Source organism: Rousettus aegyptiacus, unplaced genomic scaffold, assembly GCF_014176215.1.
Source record: "Rousettus aegyptiacus isolate mRouAeg1 unplaced genomic scaffold, mRouAeg1.p scaffold_m13_p_14, whole genome shotgun sequence".
Classification (NCBI taxonomy): Eukaryota; Metazoa; Chordata; class Mammalia; order Chiroptera; family Pteropodidae; genus Rousettus; species Rousettus aegyptiacus.
The window spans coordinates 55438978-55461871 of record NW_023416289.1 but is presented as its reverse complement, the minus strand read 5'-3'; the positions used below and the strand labels follow the sequence as shown (position 1 = coordinate 55461871).

General features: G+C 40.0%; 2 protein-coding genes across 6 annotated transcripts in view; one reads left to right on the top strand and one right to left on the bottom strand.

The window, feature by feature from the left end:
* CHD2 (chromodomain helicase DNA binding protein 2) overlaps positions 1-9256 on the bottom strand; it is a 98378-nt gene extending 89122 nt beyond the window's left edge. The window contains exons 1-3 of one of the 3 annotated variants that reach the window (XM_036232002.1): positions 7141-9256; positions 6504-6587; positions 1668-1736 (exon numbers count right to left, since the gene is read on the bottom strand). The gene's annotated coding sequence lies outside the window, so the exon portion shown is untranslated. Of the gene's footprint in view, positions 1-1667; positions 6588-7140 lie in introns of all 3 variants that reach the window. The other 2 variants (XM_036232003.1, XM_016123423.2) reach the window with 2 other exon arrangements.
* A 980-nt stretch (positions 9257-10236) lies between these two features.
* Positions 10237-22894, top strand: part of FAM174B (family with sequence similarity 174 member B) — a 105470-nt gene continuing 92812 nt past the window's right edge. For all 3 annotated transcript variants that reach the window (XM_036231995.1, XM_036231993.1, XM_036231994.1), the window contains exons 1-2: positions 10237-10513; positions 13544-13627. The gene's annotated coding sequence lies outside the window, so the exon portion shown is untranslated. The remainder of the gene's footprint in view (positions 10514-13543; positions 13628-22894) is intronic.

Sequence of the window (22894 nt, the reverse complement as noted above, 5' to 3'; positions counted from 1 at the left end):
ATGTAACTTATGAAATTATTTTAAACTTAAATATTTATTACAAAACCAAAGGGACAAATGGATATGAAATTACAATCCAGAGCAGAAATTGATCCTTTCCATCATGTAATTAAGGTTTTCGGTGCTTACGATTTGATTTCAGTCTTCTTTGTACTGGTCCTTAATTTGAAAACATTTAATAGTGAATTCCCTTATTTTGTCTTATTACCCACAAATAGCTTGAATCCTAAATAATATTACAATAAACAAGCCTGGACCTAATACAGTGGGCATAAAAACTAATTACAAAATGATTTGAGACAAACCAAACAGCTGATAAATTCTGATAATGTCATCTTAATTTAAAATTTTACAATCAAATCTAATCTTCCCCTCCGTCCCTATTATTTAAAACTTGACTACACATGTTGCTGAGAGTGAAAATTAGTTTGTCAGTTTTAACTTCTACTGAGTCAAAGTTTTAGCTTTGAGGCACACCTAAAAATCAATATTTGAAGTATTAAAACTTAAATTTTAATAAATTTCACTTTTATTAGACCCAAAACGCTAGCTGATAATATTTAATAGAAACTATATACAGTAAGTGAACAAGTATTTATTGAGCATCAACTATATACTAGGCAATTAATCTCTTAAAAACATGTTGAGGTCAATAATTGTGCTACATGAGAAGTTTTAATCTCTGCCCTCATCATCCCCATCAAAAAACAAAAGAACTTTTCTATTTTTGCAGACCTTAGTAGACATTTATACAATGGAAGTTGAAGTAGTAATAAGAAGCAAAAATTATCAAGAATCTAGGTTCCCAAATGATTCAAAAATGATTACACTTAAGAAACAGGTAGTATGTAATCATACCTAAAAAGTTCTGTAAATAATTCTTTTGAGAATCCATCCAAATTCCTTAATACGGTTTTACCATTAATTGTCCCCAATATTTCTCAGGTTGAGAGTTAGAAAAACTATTCCATAGCAATTGCGACCAAGTCTGCTAATATAAAAACTTACCCCGGTGTTAGCAGAACTTTTTGTTGGGCTTTGAAAGTTTTAAGAAAAGGTCTGAATTACTCAGTTTATCAGAATTACTACACTGAAATCTATTTAAAAGTATGTTCTATTATCAAAAGAAAGCCCAAGAGCTTCTGAGTTCTACATAGATAGGATAAAGCTGACAATATAGACAGACCTAGGAAAAGATAAAGCAGCTTTCCTTGTAAGACAGTAAATATTCCAGGGTTTGTGAGCATTAGTTTCAACTATTCCCAACTCTGCAGCTATAGTGGGAAAGCAGATACAATGTGTAAATCAAAGAGCATAGCGGTGTTCCAATAAAACTTTATTTACAAAAATGGGGGGAGATTTTTTTTTTGCCAACACTCAGATCTTAGGGTGGTGTTATGAGTAACATATTCAAATGTGAGTTTCTCTGCAGTGTACTTTTGCCCCAGTTTAAGTCAAGAAAGTAGAAATAATATTAGGCTGGAGTAAATTGATAAACTTTTAATAATAAACCTCATACATATCTAACCATGTTGGTTTTATATTTTTATACTGTTTTTGAGCTTCACTAAACTCCTCTATATGTTCAGAATTCTGACTCACTCAAAATTTCCAATGTCATACCTGAAATTAAAAAAAAATTTAAACGTAAATTAAATAAAACTTACTAAATGCTTCCACCAACATCTATAATGTAGAACGGTCCCTTCAGAGATTCATTCTCAGGATTCACATTACTGCAGAAAACAAAAAGAACATAATTTTATGCACAGAATAAAAGATTCTTAAAATGCCATGATTTATTCACAAACATATAAGGATCACTCGCCCCAAGTTCAAGACACATGTCATTTATGAATATAGTCCAAGCAGAGGACAGAAAGTTCTAACCCAGAGGATCTTAAATTTGGCTGCACAGGAGGAGGCTCATCTATAAAATAAAGTACTATAAGAACACACAGAAAAATTTAAATCTCAATTACCAAGAACTCCAATAGAGAAGGTAAAAATTTGGGCTCCCCAGGTGGATCTAATGGGCGGCAAGGGCTGAGAACCAGCTGTTCAGCAGAGCCAACATCACTCCTTAACAGTATAGAACTATTTTATCTTCTGGTGTTTCATCTAATCTACTTTCAAGATGTCTAAAGAAAAACTTCCATTACCTATCTGCAAGGCGATGTCTCTTTTATTTCACATTATTTTGTACTCTAATTGACACTATCATAAGATCAAATGTTAGAAAGGAATCCTTAGGCACAATTTCAAACTATTTTTATTACTAATTTTATCGACCTACTGGATTCAAACACTGACCCTTTCTAAAATATGTCCTGGAAAACAAAAATATCACATCCATACTTTCACAGGACTGAAATACCTCATCAACTAAACATGGAAGATTTGTGCTCCGTATCTCAAATACCTTCTGAATGCAGGTATGTAATTTTTTAGTCACTCTGGTACCAAAGTATGATTATAATAATCATAATAATATGTAGAGCTACCAAAAAAGCTGTTTAAAAGTTCAATGTTAAACTATAACAATTTAAGAATTTTGAGAAAGAAAAAGAACAATTTAGAACCTAAGGTAAAAATAAGCCACCCAAATGCTTTTCCATGACCAAAGTTTCAAATTTTCAAATTATAAAGCAAGTTTCTGATTTTCTTACCAAACCTAAATCTCTTTAGTCATCCTGACTAATCATAACGAAAAATTTAGCAAAAATCTGCTTCAGAATTACCTCTAAGAGTAAGGTGCTAAAATATCCTCCCAACAAGTTAACAAAGCAATCTATAAGAAACAGCATTGTTTATTTTTAAGTTTTCAGGTTTATCAGACCTTATAAGGAAGAAAGTATTTCTGAACAACAACAAATCTTAACCAAGTAAAATAAACTGATATAACCTCTAAGAGTGAAATTGTTTTAAGGAACATTGGTGAAATGTTTGAGGGAAATCTCCTTCACATTAGTCTGTTAAATGTGCTTATAAAAAAGCTACCTATCAGTACAAGTATGTACCTCCAAATTCTCCATTTACCAAAAATAGAAAAGGACTTGGATCTAACCTTACGCCATCTCCAAAATTACTGACACTGATGTAATCTCCCATATCTCCTCCTTTCCCAAAAGCGACCGAGTGTTTTTGCCTTCCTTTGCAGGGGTGGGAGAAGCTGATTTCATCTTACACAGACTACAAAAGTATATTTTGTCCATATTCCTACGTATCCTTAATATTTTACAGTATTATAAATTTCCATTTAATATGAAATATAGGTATAATGTAAGTAACCATTTTGATTGCTTGTCTTATTTATAAAACAAAGATAGTTTTAGTAAAGTCTTGTCATTAGCCCTTTTATGCTTATCTTAGAATATTTGATTTTTTCACCTTTTAAAGTCCTTAATTTTTAACATTTAAGAATAAAATCTGAGAGCACTATGAAATATAAGAAATCTTCCATAAAAATAAGGTAGTAATAAAGAAATTAGAAAATTCTGCTACAACTCACAAACCATTAAAGTTAAGCAAAATATCTAGCCTGATGACCTAAATTAAAATGATTATGATTACTGCTATAGTACACATCAAGGGTGTAATTATTTGGGAATTATTCCATTTCAAATCAAACGTGTAAAACTAGATAGTTTAGTGTTTTGAAAAATGCTACTTAAAAGTTATGTTAAAAAACCAAGTCACGGTTTTAATTTTAAGTTCATAATATCCTTGAATTTAAATCATAATGTTTAATCACATTCAGAAATAACCACCAATTTGAAAATTAAGTTTGTATTGAGTCACTCAATCTGGAAAGGAAAGGTAGCTGGTAAAAGTGAGGATATTTAACATAGAAATTTCTTGAATGAAATGAAATAGATGTCAGGCATGTAAACTATAAATCCTCATTTATAATCCCAATGGCTCAGCTGCAAAAGTTACATTAAATATACTAAATATTATTTAAATGAATAGTTATAAAAATCCAAACAATCCCTTTATTGCATTTTAATCTTGTTTAAAAGACAATTTCACAACTTAACTGCTTTTTAAGACCATCTCTCCAGTGTTTGTATTTATACTATTCATTAATATTTTAGACTGCCTTAAATTAAGAAAGTATGCTACTGTCCAGATCTTGTGTTATTCAAATAGTTTCTCCACAGAAATAACATGATATACAATGCAAAAATTACAAAAATTATTCTTCAGTTTGAGTAACAGAATTAGACACTGCTTACTATTATTTTTATTACAGAATTTAAGACTAAAAGGTATCTTGAGATTGGAAACTCCAAATGCTTTATACAAAACAAACTAAGAGACTAAGGTATAGTGACTAAAATGTCAAGATTACAGGGTGAATTTTCATTAGAAGCTGGGTCTCCTGCTTGTTGAATCTCAGATATATTTTGACTCATCACATACCTCTACCTCTCATTAATGTAGATGATAGAGATGTCATCAAATTATCTTTTTCAACAATTATGCCTCTCGACAAAGAATTAAATCTGAGATAAAAAGTAAATTGGTTGTCCATACTTCAAGTGTTTAAATAACCAAGAAACTATATAACAGTAAACTATACTTAAAAAATGTATAAAATTACCCATTTTACATAATCTAGCCTCTAAATGGCATGCCGTAGTTCATGAAAACCTTGTGATAAACTATGAGTATGGCTTCTTTAATTTCTATAGAATTTCAGGTAATTTTTAAAGCAGTTATTATCATAATGACAAATGCAGTCTATCCCAATTACCAACTTGATCAGATGATTTTCTTTTGATTCAAGAATTAGTTCAAAATGCTAAATTAAAAACAAATAGTTAAGCATTCATCACTTTCTCTAAGCAGAAAATAGTAGTAAACTAAATAATTTACCTCTCTCACAAAAAACAGTAATTTAAAATAGTATCAACGTTTATACTGGCCTTCATGTGCCCATTATTTTTGTCCATCAAAAATGTTGCCCATTATATAAGCTTGGCTCAAGCAGCAAATATCAAAACATTAAGTCTAAGCACTATCATGGAGGCTGAAGTACATGAGATCTTTCTAAAATGCAATCTATTATAACCCTTTATTCTTGGTGACAAAAAAGAGGTTGTATATCATTAAGTTGGAGATTAATTTAGTACTACATCAGTTAGATTTTTCTATAATTATTGATATTAGAGTAAAAAAGATAAAAACATTTAACATTTCTTTCAACCGTTAATCTTTTTATATTGTGGGTCAAATTAAACCTTTGGTAGGCCATTATAAATTTCTTGACAACTTATAAACTCACAGTACACGTATACATTTGTCTCTTAAGAGGCCCAATTCTCAATTTTTCTAAGTACCCAACCACATCTGAATGACGATCTAATATCTAGTCATTTGCACAGAGGAAACCTTAACGTTGACATTTGTATTAAAGCAGCCTGGGATAGACAACGTATTAAAGTTTTGGTAAGTTATAGCTTTAAGACACTATAGATAAATAGCCAACATTTCGTTTTCTTTTGCACACTATAATAAACACAAATTTGATCAAAGTGCAAAAGACTAAAAAGAAAAAATTAGGCTAAAATAAAGGCAATAAAAATATTACCTTTATTACTTATTTCAATTAAAGGAATAAGGAAACACCAACAGGAAAAAAAGGATTTTCTTCATAAATTTCAAGGACGAAGGTAAACTTGCCCTTATACTGATTAAGAGTTATTTGGCTATTCTTAAAACTTCCTAAGATATGGTATTGTATTACATATTTCCTCTGGTAAATCACTAATATTGGCTTGACATTAATTCCCACATTCAGTGTTAACTTATGAATAAAGACTATTTCCTAAAAATTATCAGTGGGCATTTTTTCCCATTCGCTTTATATAGTTTCAAGATATAAAAGTATTGTATGCATATTGAAAGTTACTTCCTTTTATGATTTAAAAATAAGACATGGAGATCTCTTTAAAGACATTATTGTAGCTTTCATTAAAATGTCATTCTTGTACACTTGTTTGAAAACAAACTCATAAAAATGTGTAAAATATTTAAAATCCATGAACTATTAACTAGAATATGAAAGTGTCCATTTAGTATTTGACATATAGTTCTTTCAAGAATGGTTAAGATGAGCAAATGCAAAATTCTAGGCCATTTCTAAAATATGATCAATATTATCAAAAAAAAAATGGCTGAAGAATGTACATTTCAGATCATAAAGGCATAACTCTGATTGATGACTCAACTACTGATTTAACTATAATCCTGAAGCACTATTTTATTAGAAAGTTCTGAATGTCGTACTGCTGATATAAACTACATGTATCAACTGTTTCAATATTAATACCAAAGTGCTTTGATGTAAGGAAATGGAATTTGATGGGCTTTTTTTCATCTTTTTCAAGATAATCAATCTAGTTTATGCTTCACTGACACACTCTAGTTATTATATTTTTCTACTCAAATGGTGATAGTTATCACATTTCATATGGTGGATAAGAACATTTACTTACTTGTTATATAAAGCACAGACTTTGTCACAAAGATTTCCTTTATCATCAAGGATAAAACTCCAGTCTGTCTTCAAAATGGTGTATCTTTGGAAGAAAGAAAACAACATTCTAAACAATTTATTGATGCAACAACTAATTGAGAGTAGAGATAACTGTTTTAAATATTTTATCATAAAAAACCTCTATGATCTATGCTCCAAAACCTGATTTTTAAAATGTTCTTCCCTAAAATCTATTTGTAGGAATAAAAACTAGTTCAAATTTTCCAAAAAAATTTGTTTCTGTAAATATTTAAAAGATTAAACCTGTTTGCACAGTATATCAGAGAGCTAAAAAGAAAAAGTGTATCTTTGGTTTATGGTTTTCCTCAAAATGTCTTTTCTTGTCCCCAAAATTAAACAAAGGCGTAAAGGACCTTCAATATTTTAAACTATTCAAAAGGCACGTTAAGTTACAATGGCTATGCACATACACTTTAAATTCAATGAAAAGGTTTAAAGGCTCCGTAAAATTATTTCAGAGATTTTACTCATGTTCATAATCACTACTTGCTGGAAATGTAAATTATCAAAGAACAAAAACAAAACCTAATACACTTATTTTTATGTTAAAGTAATAAAAATGTACCCAGTCTTACCTCAAATAAGAGCTGTATTTGTTCAGAACCATCATCGACCAAATTTAATTTTAATCTTGTAAGTTCCCTTAAAAAAAAAAAGGAAGATGATATCAATATTTTGATTTTTAAACATTTCTTGGCATAAGTTTCGGTGTGATGAAACAATGAGAAAATATTCCACAGACATGATCTATGGACAAATTCAAGAGATGGCTCATCCACACACTACCTGTATATTTAAGTTTACAGTTATTTATCTTAATAGCTATCAGTCTTTGTTTTCCTCATCTTTTGATTGCATGGACAAACACTTGAGATTAAGGCAACTAAAAATTACAGAAGATTTACATCTTTGGACAGATTTAAAATACGACCTTGTTTTTATTTTGCATTTGATACCAGGCAATACACAAACACAAAGGAAAAGTTTACCATACCATTTTCACAAGCTGATGTCTTAACATTTCCCTTACCATCTAGAAATATTTTTTATTATGAGCAATTGAAAATTAACTCTTCCAGGAGAAATTATTTAAGTTAAAATGGCCACTGGTTACTTTAAATTTTTAATTCACAAGTTATTTGATCTCACCAAGCAGGATATTAGCTTTGTTTTTTAAACAAGTCTAAAACACATAGTATCTATGACCTTTACTCAATTTCAAACCAGGGTCTTGAACATTTTCAGTCTCTCCCTTCCCCCATTACTCATGTTAAAAAGATCTTATGAGGTCAAACTGCAAGCAATTATTTTGCATTTCACTATTTAAAGGATTCTGAAAAACTAAGATTCAGAATGCTCATTTAAAACCACTTTCAGTGCTCAAAAATTTGAAAAATGCTGATTTGAACGACCAAAATTGGTACTTAAAACAGATCCTGTAAAATCAAGATATGCGCAACTGATGTAACATGCAGCACTATATTAATGCTATTCGGAAAATAAAACAATTTTACTGACAAAAATATGCTCAGAAATATGGCCAATTACATCAGTATCTTTGGTTCTGTAAATACTAGGTAAATTGGCCAAACACTATTTTTACATAAATCTGCACCTTTACAACACAAGGGCTACCGCAGAATGAAGACAAATATATTCTAAAATACACAAAGGTTTTTGCATTTGTGGTTTGTTTTTCAAACCTTAAAACTTAAATTCCCTCTCAAACAATTTTTTCAAATTCATGGACTATACAGAGAACTCTGCAAATTTTTTGAAACCAACATGTAGTATTAAAATACTGTTCCGTTTTAAGCATATCTAGATTTTCATGCATGCAACAAATGCAACAAATATGGCTCCTCTTCTTCACCCATTACGAGAGCAGTCCTACTTTAATATTTATACTACAAGAAAGTAACTTCACAAAGAGATTTGGTGTCAGAATATGCCTTTGTAAAAGTTTTGTCGACCATGACTTGTGAAAATATCAATTATTTTTTACAATAATAAAATAACGAACTTAAACTTTTAAAAGTCTAGGAACTGACCCAAGTACGTTTTAACATTCAGGTGTGGTGTGTTACAGATAACGGCTCCTTTTGACCTTTAAAAAAAGTACCAAACAGTACATTTGATCATTATTCAAACATCAGAATACCAAATAACCTCGGCAAAATAAACTATATTAATCGAACGTCATCGCCATCATAATTAAAATCTAGTTCCATTAAGCAGCCTTGACGTTATAGTAAACTTGTCTTCCTAATTTTTGAAATACCAGAAGCACTCCACTTTGCCTTTTTAAAAGACAACCTTAACGTCATAAAGGTTTTAATAAGCAGCAAGTACCTTCTCATCTGTGATACTGAAGCCGTTTTCAAAATCGGCTTTGAAAGAGTTAAGAGCCAACACCCAAAAGAAAAAAAAAAAAAACCCAAGTTTTATTTTTCTTTAAGCGTAGCCAGGGTTCCATTGTTCTTCTAAATTCGACCATCAAATGAGTTCCCACCTTACCAGAAAGAGGTTAAAAAGCTCCCCCGTTGGAGAACCTGTGAAGGATTTTTCTTTTTAATCCTAAATATCAAAATAACTCACCAGGACGGAAAGGGCTCTCCTCTCGCAGTCCCTTCGGGCTCCCGCCTGCGGTCACCTGCCGCCGCCCCTTCCCCAGCGGAGCCGATCTCGGCGGCGAGGCCGTCCCCCCCCCGCCCACCGCAGGGTTGCAACGGGGACCCCCGCGCCCCCCGGCCTCGGGGCGCTTCCCGCCCGGGGAGCCAGCCTACGACGCCGATGGGGTAGCTGGAGAGTCGGACAGCGAGGCCCTGCCCGCCGCCCCCTCCTGCTCGCGCGTTCAAGGACATTTTGCTTTTCCTCCCAAGGACAAAGGACAATAAAAGGGGCCGGGGAGCCACTCACCGGGTCCGAGCGCGGCTGCCGGAACCTTGAGGTCGCCCGCACCCGATGCCCGCGCCTGGCCTCCGCCCGCGCCGGGTCCAGCAGCCGGGGCCCCGGGGAGCCTCCGCGGCCGCTGCCGCAGCGGCGCTTTCGGCGTCGCGGGCCCGGCCGCGCCGGGCGCCTCTGCCGCGAGATCCGACCTCGGCGCGCGGACGGTCTCGCCTTAGCCGTGGCCGCTTGGCTCCCGCGAGCCTGCGGGGCGCCCGGGCGCAGTTCCGCGCGGGCCAGCGGGCCCCGCAGCCGCGACGGAACGCCTGACAGCTCGGGGTGCTGCTGCCTCTCCGGCCATCTTGTGCCGTGTGTGTGTGGTGTCTCTCTCCCGTCTCCTCTCTCGGCTTTACTCCCTCCTCCTCCTCCCCCCCGCCCCACACACCATACAACATGGCCTCTTCGCTGCGGCGGCGGCTGCGGCGGCGGCAACAGCACCGCGGCGCTCCTACCCGCTCCCCGCCTCCCGCCCGCAGCCCCGCATCCCACTGCGCACGCGCGCGGCCGCCCGCCCACCGCGGCCATTGGTTCTGCAAGCTTCCTGCCACGCCTTCCCCGGGAGGCCTTGCGCACGCTCGCTGGCGTCTCCCGCCCTCCCAACAGCTACTTTGATACTATTGGTCAGTTCTGACCCCACCCCTTCAGCTATCTCCGTGCCGATAGGGTGGCTTTAGTGTCATTCACTTCCCCTGGATGCTTCTGGTTTTTTGGAGGGGCCCCGGCCAGCGATTGGCTGGTGATGAAACCTTTGGGTTTGAAGCTGAGCAGTTGCTTTGCGCCCCGCAGTGCGGACCCCTCAGGGCTGACTGAGGGGTTCCAGGCTCGTGTTATCCAGACCGGGGTTTATTGATACAGTGCCTTGGAGATAACGGCTTTGCCTCTGGAAAAAGCTCGAGATTCGGTGCTTCTGCGTTCAGATATTTGTGTCCTTAAAAAAAAAAAAAAAAAAGGAAATGACTGACAGGATGACGAGCAAACAAGACGCAAGTTCATAGTCCTTGGGTAAGCAGCCATATCTTCTCAGCTGTAAGACTCAAAAATTTTCTACTAAGCAACCAGGCCTTCACTCAGGGTCACAGAGTCAGAGCCTGTGGTTGTACAACCAATGCACGTCTCCAGTCCAATACCTGACTTGACTAGCCTTTTATTTGAGGGTTTTGTAAGCTTCCTGTTGCCCATTTATATGAAACAGCCTATTAGTAAGTACAGTCTCCTGAGGCCTTAATGAATCAGGATCTCATAATCCTAGTTGAGCCAGATACCACCCTTTAGAGCAGTATTTGTTAACTGAGTAGTTGAAACCTGCATGGTCACCATCTACCTGTCCAACCTTCTCACAGAATCAGGCAAAACAAAGTTTATTTCCTTTAAGCAAATCTCCTTTTTTTCCATTTCTACTTCCTACTTCGGTCTGGAAGCATTTCTAGGCAGACCACAGAAATGACTGAAAACCTACTTACCTGAAACAAGTGGGAAAAGATAAAGAGGTGGCTCTCTCCCACTGCCAGCGTTTTAGAAATCTTACTCCATTTGGCAATGGACCTGGAGAAAAGGAAAGGAATGAATCCCAGATGCTCTTAGTTTCAATGGGTATTTTTGAGGGGAGTCGTCCTGGGGCTAAATGAGCAGCTTCTGAAATTCTTTTGAGATTCTGACCCTGGGTTAGAATCAAAAATGTGAAATTCTCATAGGGCCTGGGAACTAGTTCTGGCACTATCTTCTAAAAATGACACGATTGTTCATCGACTTGTTTCAATATGGCATCGGCTACTTACGGCAGAATTAGGATTAGAACCTGACTCTCATGACTTACAGATCTTGGGTTCCTTCTGTGTAACCTGGCCACTCAGCAGTATAATTTGAGCTCTTAAGTATGCAAACAAAAACAATACTTCGTTAACTGAAGTTAAACTTTCTCCATTTAATTTCCAAGAGTCATATTCACAGTCTGACTTTGAACATGGAGACCAGCAAGGCATCTGTTTTCTCTGAAACAGCCCCATAATGAACCCTTCCTCCTCATTCTTCCTGGCGTGTTCTTGCTGTGCTATTGCTCACTCCCTTCTTCCCCTCCTACCTCTACCTGAAATCCACCTATGAGTCTACTTTTCCAGATTCATCACCAAGTACTTCTGTGCCAGCAAAACAGGCCTGCCTCTACTAAAGGTACTGATGGCTGAAAATCATTGCGTTAGCTCTGTGCCAGGCATTGTTCGAAGCCTTCTTTGTAGAACAACTCAGTTACTCAACACAACACCCCTATGAAAGACCATTATTATCTCTCTGTGTTATCTGTGTTAGGAAACTGATGCACAAGGAGTTTAACTTGCAGAGGTACACCTTGCTAAGTACAGGAACCAGGATTGAGCCCAGGTACTGAGACTCCAGACCCAGTCCCTTCTGCCTCTCCCAGTTGTTTTTTGGAGACGGTCCCCTTGCCGGATAGGTTCAGTTGAGTCTTCTGTTGTGTAGAGCTGCCTGATTTGCCAGCTTCTTTCTCCCCTGCTTCACTGAAGTCTTCCACCTTCAGAATTGGGACTCCTTCCAATGGGAAATGTCAGATCCATTCTAACGTAATTCCCAGATCTCGTCCCCATCTCGTTACTGTCAGTCTCCTGGCATGTCACCTGGGAACCATCTAGCTCTCATTTTGTCCCATAGTTCAACTGTGGAGTGACACCTCCTAAACATACATCTTGGGAGGCTTACGCCAAACCTCTTTCCTCTCCCAAGCTTGCATCCCACACAACCCCCTTTTCAGAGAAGGCCCTTATCTGCCACATTGAAACTTTATTTCCTGTCTCCCAGGACCACCGTGATTTCTTTTGTCATATATATATACACCATGTCGTTAGCCATTCCTCGTTAAAGCGAGACTAGCTTTGTCCTAAATTAAAAGCACCTGACACCTGGCAGACCCGATCCTATCCCCTCCACATTTCCTTTGCATGCTGTAATCTGCCAGTGAAGTGAGAGGAGATCCCTCCCTTCCCCAGTGGGCTAGCTTCCATTAATGCTGCTTTTTTTTATGGGTGAAAATGAAGAGTGGATCCCTTAGCTTTGGCTCACTATTTTTTCCCTCTCTGTTTCCTGTGTGTGCTCTGAGTACTCCTGGTCCTATTTGTATCCAAAAGAAAACCTGAATGGACAGAGACTATTTCTGGAAGGATGCAAGGATCTGTTTATCCTGGTCACCTCCAAGGAGAACATAGAGGGGGTTGGAGAATAGGAATGGGAAGAGCAATATGCATTCAATGCCTCTTTGTGACTTGAATTTTGAACTATGCAAAAATTGTTTTAAATAAAAGAAAAAAACCTCAAATATCTGCTGAACCGAAAGCTGACACTATTGTGGAGGAAGGTAACTTTTTTTTTCTTTTACTTTTTAATTATCTTGTGTCAGCTGCATTTGTCACGATAAACACCTTTAACATTTTTTTTTTTTCCTTAACGGATTGAAGGTCACACAACACTCAGCACTTCCAGGGCTGTAACCAGCACCTGCAATGTCCCCGGTTGATAAGGATTCCTGGTACAAGAAATGGGGGAGCAGCTTCCCTTCCCAATGTAACATGGCCTTACGCACTGCAGAACAGGGCTTCCTACCATGCTCCCTGTTTCCGTGGAGCTCTCCCCAGGTCTGTCTCCCCCTTTCTGCCCTCCTCCCTTTCTGTAGCAATTAAAGAAAAGGCAGAGACACCAGCGGTATCTGCTTTTTTCTTCCTGTTTTTTTTTTTTTTTCTTTTTTTCTTCTCTGTTTCCTGTCCTCTGTGTCCATCTCTGCCTGGAGTGTCTCCTTTAGGTGGTCAGCCTGGCTTGTCATTGAGGCTGAGCGAAAACCCAAGATGACCTTGACTCAAATCAAAGACAGTTTTTAAACACAGGCCTTTCCAGATTTCCTGCCGCTCTGCTCCTGCTCTTTGCAGTTGCTCTTGCTGCTCATATGCTGCAGGACTTAAGACACAGACTCTGTCTTATTTCTGTATACACCCTGCTCCTTCACGCGTAACAGTCTTTCTTTCTCTTTCCCAGGTTACATCGCACACAGGGTTGAAGCTCATTTGAGTCCCAAAATGGTATCTTCAAGCAGTTAACTGAACTTCCTCCATGTGTCAGGTACTGTTTTAGAAACCGGGGATGCTGCGTGGACAGGGGTACTTGTTCTCGTGGAGCTTACATTCTAATGGGGCGGAAGCTCACAAATAAGAAAACACCAGGTATTGATACGTGTTATGATGACGGGAGCTTAATTTCAGTTGAGTGGTCAGGGAAGGCCTCTCAAGGAGGTGAGAGGTAGTGAATTCAAAGGGCATGAAGAAACTTTCAAAAGTAATTTTGTTCATTATCTTTATTGTGCTTATGATTTCACAGATATAAATACATGTCAAAAGTTATCAACTTGTACACTTTAAACAAGCTCAGATTATCGTGTATCAAGGTTAAAATTTGCATAGGAGTTTGCTTGTTTACTTAAGTTCCAATGGAGCATCCTGTGATGATTGTAGTACTCTTAAAACATTTGTTCCTATTTCTTTTTTTTTTTTAGCACACATGTATTTTATCCTTTGATTAAAAAAAATTAATTCTCGATTTAAAATTCAAAAGGTGCAAAAGAGTATACAGTGAAAAACCACTCACGTCCACCCTGCACCCCTCTTTGAAAGCAGTTAATGTAACCAGTTTCCCAAGCGTCCTTCCAAAGATATTCCAGATTTTATTAATCAGAAACACACCGCTAAGATAAGTTAGAGTATGTTACTACTCTATCTGTCAGCTCAAAGGTTGCAGGATCAAGGACATGTTCAATATCAAACAGACTGGTTTAGTCCCTTTGAAGCCATGCCATTAGGACACTCCCTCGCCTAAAAACATGACCATCTCAAGTATTTCCCTCACAATGCCTACTCCCCTCTCATAGCTCTTAGTACCCACACATATCTCCATCTGGGTGTGTTTCCTACAGAACCTGTTTATGCCAACAGTTGCTTATGAAACTCTCTTTCAAAGCAATTGCTTTTCCTCCATGAATTTCTATGAGTTAATGACTATGCTAGTCAGTATTGAGTTATAAGTTAAGATTTGTTGGTGTAGGGATCACACATCCCTGAGTAAACTCCCTGTGGCTTTACTGAAGATAAGAACCTTGACTTAGCCTTTATTTACCAAAGCACAATTATAGATGCTCAAATAACAGCCGACTGAGGATTTGCTATATTGAAACCAGCCCATCAAAATCCCCATCAACTGTAAATCAAATTCCATTGACTAGATTAGGAGAACTTGATATGGAACAAGCTTCAACATGATATAGCCAAAGTAACTCATTATAACTTAATGTACTTTTAATATAAATATAGGTTTCTATTTATTAGAGCTCCTTTAAAAAGTAGGTCACACCCTCTTTGTCGGTGGTCAAAAATAGATCTTGCCCCTGGCACTCTGATCTGGAATGCTGGAATGTTATGCAATAGCCCCTGACCAGCCAACCAGAAGTATCTCCATCCTGAAACTCCTTGGTACTTTACTTGGGCTCTTATGATTTTAGTGTGCAGTAGAATGATTCTTCCACTTGTGTTTTCTCCTTACTATGTGTAGGCACTAGGAAGGGAGTGGGCAGAGGCGGTACAGCAACAAGCCAGAGGCCTTGGCATCATCAGCTTTGGGATCCAACTTGCACTTGGCCTTTCCCCAGTATCTGACGCCAGCCAGGTTCTGAACCTCCTCTGCAGTCAAAAATCATGACTCTCTTTCTCTCTGATCTGAGATTCCTCCTTCCTTTTCCGTTGGGTGTACTTGCCCTGGGACATGTCCCCTCGTTACTTAAATCGAGACAATGGCAGGCGTTCCACCGGAGTTGAAGCCACCCTATGCCAACACAATGACTGCAGTCTTTTCTCAGGCCAAAACCCCTTAAAAAGGAACCCGGCCTTGAACCAGTTTCTTTCCACCAAGCTTTGAAGCCCCTTCAAAATCTACCTGCTCTGTTTGTTCTCAAGAGACACTGTGCGGTTGTCATTTGCATTTTGTCCATCATGTGCAGTTCTTGTCTGTGGCGAGGCCAGTCTGTTAAGTACCTTCTCTGCCATAGTGAAAGTAGAACTCCTTCTCACTTGAATCTTGAACATGAATTCAAAGAGACTGAGAAGAGCTGTGACTGATCATGTCAGAAAAAAATTGGTTCTCAGGAGATGGTTCTACACCGTCTCCAAGCCTCCTAGTTCACGTCTTTTTAAAATTTGGCCCTTGAGATTTTCCGTTGTTCATGTGTGTTCCCCTCACGTTCTTTCAAAAACAATGCTTTTCCGAGTTCTAACCAGAGCATGTTCGTGTAGCTTACCACTAAAGTTTAAGTTATTGTGCTTATCCTCCCCGTTAGACCTCGAACACTCTGAGGGCAGGTGTGCTGTCCTTGCACACTCCCCCAGCCCCTGCAGCTTTCCTTTCTGGCCACCAGGGCAGCCCCCTGCTGTGCAGGGAGCCCTGAGACCACAGCACGAAGAGGTGCTAAGAAACTTGTCCTTGAGAGTCGGGCATCTCAGTACGGTGACAGGACTGGCATTTATGAAATGACTGTGGCTGACACGAAGCAGAATGTGATTAAGTATCTAATTAGGGGCTAAATAATAAAGATGCTATATAGTCCAGAAATGAAAAGACCGGAGTGGGTAGGGATTGCCTGGGGGAGTTTCTTGGAAAAGAGAACTTATCCTCAGCAGTGAGGATGTGGATAAGCAGAGGTAGAGGCGCTGTGGGGAATTAACAGGGCTATTATCAGTTCCCCTACACCATGCTTTTGAGAAGTCATACTTTTTAAGGTTATGTGTTGACATCGCTGTTCAAAGGGGGATAAAAAGAAGAAACATCAATGCAAAGCTAGCCTGAGAAAGGTAGGTAAACCAGCAAACTACATAACGCGTAACCAGCTTTGCTTAAAAACTATGAGAGACAAGCTATACTTCATACTGCACTTAACAATTAACACAACTGATCGAGTAGGGAAAATGGTTTCCATCTCCTTCAGCTTCAGGCTTGGAGATCGGAAAGCATTTTGTACGACATGACCGCGTGTAAGGGTGAAGTTGATGGCATCAGCCAGATCCATTAGACATAGTTTAAAACTATAAAAAAGAGAGAAAGGCAGAATTCTAGGAGCTAATATTTTCCAGGGCACTCAAAAATGGGAAGACAGATAAAATCTGCAGGGAGGGCTACTGGAAAGTTGTTGCTCAGCGAGGAGACGCAGAGAGGTGAGGGAAGCCTGAAGGTCAGAGGGAAAAACCACAAGGTTGAGTAAGAATTAAACTCAGCAGGTTATGTTTCGCCACTAGGCTACAGTGCCCCTGGGCTGCTGTCTTCCCTATAAGTCTTCAATTCAGTCTATTTATTTAAATAAATGAAAATAGGGAAAGAGATTTGCCTTAGCAGAGTTAACTTTATACCCAACTATTACATAAAATAAAACTTAGGAAAGAAAACTACTTAAAGGAACCCTTTAACCCTTCTTTCTCCTCAATCTCATTCAGAACAGCTGAAGAACTCTCATGTTCTGTTTGTTCAAATCTTTAGTTGTAAATATTACAGAGAAAGACCCTGAGTGCAGTGCTCATGAACATGATCTACAGCTGAATTTGCCACTGAGGGGGACGCAGAAGAGAACCATGAAGACAAGAAGGGCCTGTTTGGCGTTGGCGGCGGAGCGCGGAGGTTGGGTTTCAGTACCTGAGGAGGAAGTAGGATAGAAGAAGTTCTGGTGGGGGCCGAGCAGCTTCCTTGTAGTGTTGAAACTGTGGCACAGAGAACCAACAGCCTCGGGCCTAGGAAAAAAAATCTTTAGGAGAAGCAGGCTATCACAAAGAATCAGAAGGGTGGACATACCAAGCCGGTGAGACGTACAGCAGCCCAGGGCTGGGAATGAAAGTGGATTCCTCTGGCTCTGGAAAAAGAAAACACTTCCCTGGCTGGGAAGAACCTGGGGTCACTCCCAAGGCTCATGTTTGGGAGAGCGTGGCTCCCGCGTGTAATCGGGCAATCGACCATTCGTGGCACTATTTTGGAAGCATGGAGGCTGTTCTATAAACTAGAATTGTACAAAGGGTGAGCCGACCTTGACGATCACGCTTTGGTGGTAACTGGACTGTATAGGTAGATCATTCTCCCTGGATCAGCTTGGAGGGTCAAGCAAACCAGAGAAGAATACTTCCCCCCAAAGGCTACTTAGATGATGAGGAAGGTGTGCCTGTGACACACTAAAATACACATACGCCAGAACCACTTTGTATAAGATCATATCTGCTTTGTAAAAATTGTGGTAAGTTACATATAATGTAAAATTTACCACCTTAGTTATTTTTAAATTTACAATTCAATGACAATTAAGTATATTCACATTCCTGTGCTATCGTGTAACCGCTTTTTAAGAGTTTGTGAAGCACTTCAGATTTTGTGATCCATTCGATCACTCTTGAGAACATTGATTACGTGCATTTAGGAAACTGGGAACTGCCCATAAGTGGACATTTATCATTAGCAGAGAGCTGGCTTTGAACCACCGGTGTTCCTGTTGTTCGTGGGGTCTGGAAGCGTCTGTTATCAGCCCAGTGTTGAGGCGTGGGAGCATGACTGTGTGCAGCTTGGTATGTTACCTGAGAGGTGAGATTATGGGGGACTGAGAACATGGGTCTGGAGCCAGACTGCAGGGCTCTGGCTCGAGGCTGTGTCACCAGCTACGTGACCCTGAGAAGCTGCTTAACCTCCCATGCCTAGCTTTCTCTCTGTTTAAATGAAGGTAATTATTGCTTACCCTTATTCGGTTACTCTGAGCATTCATGGAGCAAATATATAAAAACCCTTAGAACAAGTGCCTGGCACGCCGTAAGTGGTATGAAAGAGTTGGATATTGTTATTAAGGAGGGAGGGGCAAGAAGAAGACAGGTGGAAGGTGGAACAAAGGTGACGTTTCTCCTTTTTTAGGCTTGAGGGAGATGGAACCAAGTCAGTACGAGTCAGTCAAAACAAACGCAAAACAAGCCAGGGTAGAAGTGATTTCTATCTGTGATGGAGGGCCTGAACCAACTTGAGAGCCAGGCGTAGGTGTCCTGCTTGTACAGCTGTGATCGGGCACGCAGGGAGCTTTTCCTGTGGACCTAAAGCTGGAGATGCCCAGCTAGAGAGGAGAGGTGTGGAAGACGCTCTTGAGTGGGCACGGAGGATCTCCTATTGGGTAGAATGCCTCAGGAGGGCCAGGAAAAGGTTGTTCTGGTAACCTTGAGAAGGCCAGGATAAACAGTTGAGCAACTTTGTGCAGACCAGCTTGTGCTTCAGGTTTTTTACTCTAATGCCCTTTGCCATGTTCGTGTTCCAAGCGTCAGACACATGGCTGGCACATTAAAGGGCATCCATTTAATTCACAGAGAGAGTAGGATATAAATGGCCCTTATGCGAATGAAACGATGCTCAAAATTACTCATTACAAATCAGATGAAAAATAAAACTCCCATGAGATCTTTGTCGTAACAGATTGTCAAAACCCCCAAAGGTTGACAGTATACGCTGTTGGCAAGGCCGTGTACGAGCAGGCACCGTGATGCGTTGCTAGTGGGAATGTAAAATGGCACAGCCCCTTTGGAGAGGAGCTTGGCAAGGTGGAGCACCAGCTCTTCTGCATTCTGATGCATGTGCCAAACAGGTCTGGCCATCTTATCGACAGTCACGAATACTCACGTCGGACTAACTCAGAAGTTTTAGTGACGCAAGGGGGTACAGAGAAACAGACTGCATTCCTGTAGGTCTTGCAGATCTTCTTCAGGTTCAGTATGTAAATGCTTGAGAAAATGTGCAGAACAGAGCTTGCAAAGCTGGCCCTTGGCCGATGTCTGGGAACCTGGATTTCAGGAAGGTTCCTACCCTTCCCAGAAAGTGAGAGTGGCTCACTCTGCCTAAACTATCAGTACAAAAACAGAGGCTGTGACGAAGACCTGCTTTACTCCTGGGAGTCTGGATTTTGATGAGTACTAGGCATGGGGGCCTATGTGACTGGCACCCATTAAAAGTCCTGGCTGTTGAGTCTGTAATGAGTTTTCACAGTAGACAACATGTCACACACATTGTCACAAGTCATTGTTGGGGGAACTAAATGTGTTCTGTGTGACTCCACTGGGAGAGGACTCTTGGAAGCTTGTGCCTGGTTTCTCCAAGATTCCTCCTCATGCATTTTTTCCCTCGTTGATATTATTTTGTGTTCAGAGGAGCCTTGAAGTGTTGAAAAATTACCTTTATACTTGTGACTGACTACTTATGGTTTACCATTTTTTATTTCAAAAGCAAAAAAACAAAAGTCCAAAACAGGACTTCAGTCTTCACTTTGATACTTTAACTTTTCCATCAGAAAAGGATTTCACCAAGAACCTCCCCACTACGCCCTTTTTTAACTTTATTTATTCTGTGGAGTGACAAAACATTTTTAAAGGTGTCTCTATCTGGAGATCTAGCATAAACAGGTCTTCTTGGGCAGCTGCTGCTGCCGCTGCTGCTGAACACATGGAAAGACAATTATTCTTTCAATCTGTTAAAACAAATTCTGGTATGTTTTTTTAAAAACTTAATTAAAATAAGCCTCTTCAGCTCATTCAAATGAAACTGCAGGATAACTTTTCAAGTAGCTCTTATTGAGAAAAAGCTCATGGAAAAACAAGAGAGAGAGAGCAAGCAAATGTAGCTGTGTCTGAGGGTAGAATGTGGAGAAGCCTGCAGGTCGGGTTACTGCCCCCCTGACAGGAAAGGTCCCCGAGCCTCTGAGCCATTCCAGATTGTGATTCTATGTGAGGGATTCTCAAAGTTTCTGTGGTGTTCCAAACACCTTCCCTTAGTGAGTGGAGAAATGGAAAGTAGCATGCACGTTCGAACTGTCTCGTTGGGAATCCTCTTGGTTCCTTTATAGGATGAGTGTATCCTTAATATCTGAGTTTTCGTGCCATCGTTTCTGTTGAATTACGAGAACTTGTGTTTATGTATTCACAAGCAAAAAATGTTCTCATTTAAAATGAGAAGCTGAACCACTTTCCAAGACCTTTTTCTTCATTAAGAACAGCAGCAGAAAAGTAATATATACGTCCATGTCGTGCTGGCTTTCCAGGGCTCTGCTGTAACAAAATACCACATGATGGGTAGCTTAACGACAGAGGTTTATTCTCTCACCATTCTGCAGGTTAGAAGTCTGAGATCATGGTGTCGGCAGGGTTGGGCCCTTGTGCGGACTGTGAGGGAGAATCTGTTCCATGCTTTGCTCCTAGCTTCTGGGGGTTGCTGGCAATCTTTGGTGCTTCTGAGCTTGTGGAAGCGTCACCCTGCCCTCTGCATTATCTTCACGTGGCATTCTCCTGGTGTGCAAAGTCCATGTCCATGTTTCCCCTCTTTATAAGGACACCAGCCGTACTGGATTAGAGGCCCACACTACTCCAGTGTGACCTCACTTTAACTAATTCCATCTGCAACAACAACCCTGTTTCCAAATGAGGTCACATCCTGAGGTCCTGGAGTTCCAATTCTGACATAGGAATTTAGGCGGGGACACAGTTCAACCCGTGACATATGTGAATACATTTATCTTAACAAATAACTGCATGACGCCGTGTGAGAGGTCTTCCCTCTCTGTACTTCAGAGTCTTCATTTTTCACGAAGAGTGACCGTGACTGCTCTTCCCCCGAAGATGGTGGATCCTCAGGAGGCCAAGGACTGGCCTGTCCTGTTGAGTAGGCTGAGAGGGAAGCAGGGCCAGTTTTACTTCTCCTGCCCGGATGAGCGCCTGGGAGCAGGACAGTCCCCTCACCCCACCATCGGTGCCGGCGGTGGAAAGTCCTTTGTCCCACTCGCCTGCAATCCTCGCACGGAAGCTGTGCTTCGTCACCAGCTCTGCAGCGGCTCCCCGCACGGTTCCATCCCCACTGCCCGATGGCACGGCGCCCTCCCCTCTTCCTCCGCGGACCTGAGCAGCAGTCGCTGCTGCGGGTTCTCACACCTGGCTCCATGTGCTCCTCTGATTTAGTGGCGACTACTGCCTCCAGCCTCCCCTTCCCACGCCCTGTCTTATTTTCCCAGGACTAATAAGGGACAGAGCTGATGTTTTAGCCCAGGCCTCCGTATCATCCCCAGACGGTGGGTGTTTTAACTGCGCACTAAACATTTCCTCTTATCACATGTCCTGTTAGATCTGAAACTCTGTAATAACCATATCGTCAAAGCTTACCCAACGAATTCCTAATTCCTAGAATGGAATTCAATGCAATCCAACTTTTGGAGCAGGTGATTTGTGTAGCCAGTGGACCAGCTGTAAAAATAGGCAGTGATTGTGCTCACAAATGAATACTATCAAAATCTTACAATATATTTAATAAAACTTAGTAGACTGCATACTCACAGAAAAGCATTCAGGGTCATGAAAGCATGGGCGAAGAGAGACCTTTAAATGAAAAGACTAGTTCCCTCCCTGGATGTGGGATATAAGGAGAGAACGGCAATTCAGTGGGAAGATCAATGTGAAGGTTAATTTCATGTGTCAGTTTAGCTAGGCTGTGGTGACCAGTTGTTTGGTCAAACACTAATAGTCTAGATGTTGCTGGAAAGGTATTTTGTAGGGGTACTTAACATTGACAGTTATTTGATATTAAGTAAAGAAGATTATTCTCAATTATGTCTCACCAAGTCTGTAGAAGCTGTTAAGATCAAAACCTGAGGTTTCCAAGAAAAGGAATTTCGAAGGGCAGGGAATGGGAAGGGGTGGGAGGGAAGGAGATGTGTGTGTGTGTGGGGGGGGGGGGGAGAGAGAGAGAGAGAGAGCGAGAGAGAGAGAGAGAATGAATGAACGAACGGATGAATGAATGAATAAATATAAATCCTACTGGTTCTCTTTCTCTGAAGAACCCTGACTGATAAGATCAGATTCATTTTTAACAGTGGCCAAGAGGACAGGATGATTTGTTTGAGATGAACTAATTGAGTGGCTAGAAACCAAATTTTCAGCAATTTTCCACTCTGGGTAGTAGGGAAAGAGAGAAGGAGAAAGATAACAGCATTTGACAACCCCAAATAAGGTTTCCTACTTGGAAGTTCACCAATAAGACAAAGTCCTTCCAAGAAAGAGGTCCAGGATGTTTTCTTAAATCTACATACCTTGGATCCAAAAACAGAATTAATTCTCAACCTACCTCAGCAAGTAAATGCTTAGAAATTTCCATTGTAGACAGGCTATAAGCTTAAGGTGGACTTTACTTCCATTTCTACACAGTCTTTTAAAAGAGGCAATAAGTAGGCAATGAAATAAATTATGGATGACTCAATGGAGAGAACTGAGCAGATAAAGATAAAAAATGTCCATCTTCTGGACCCAA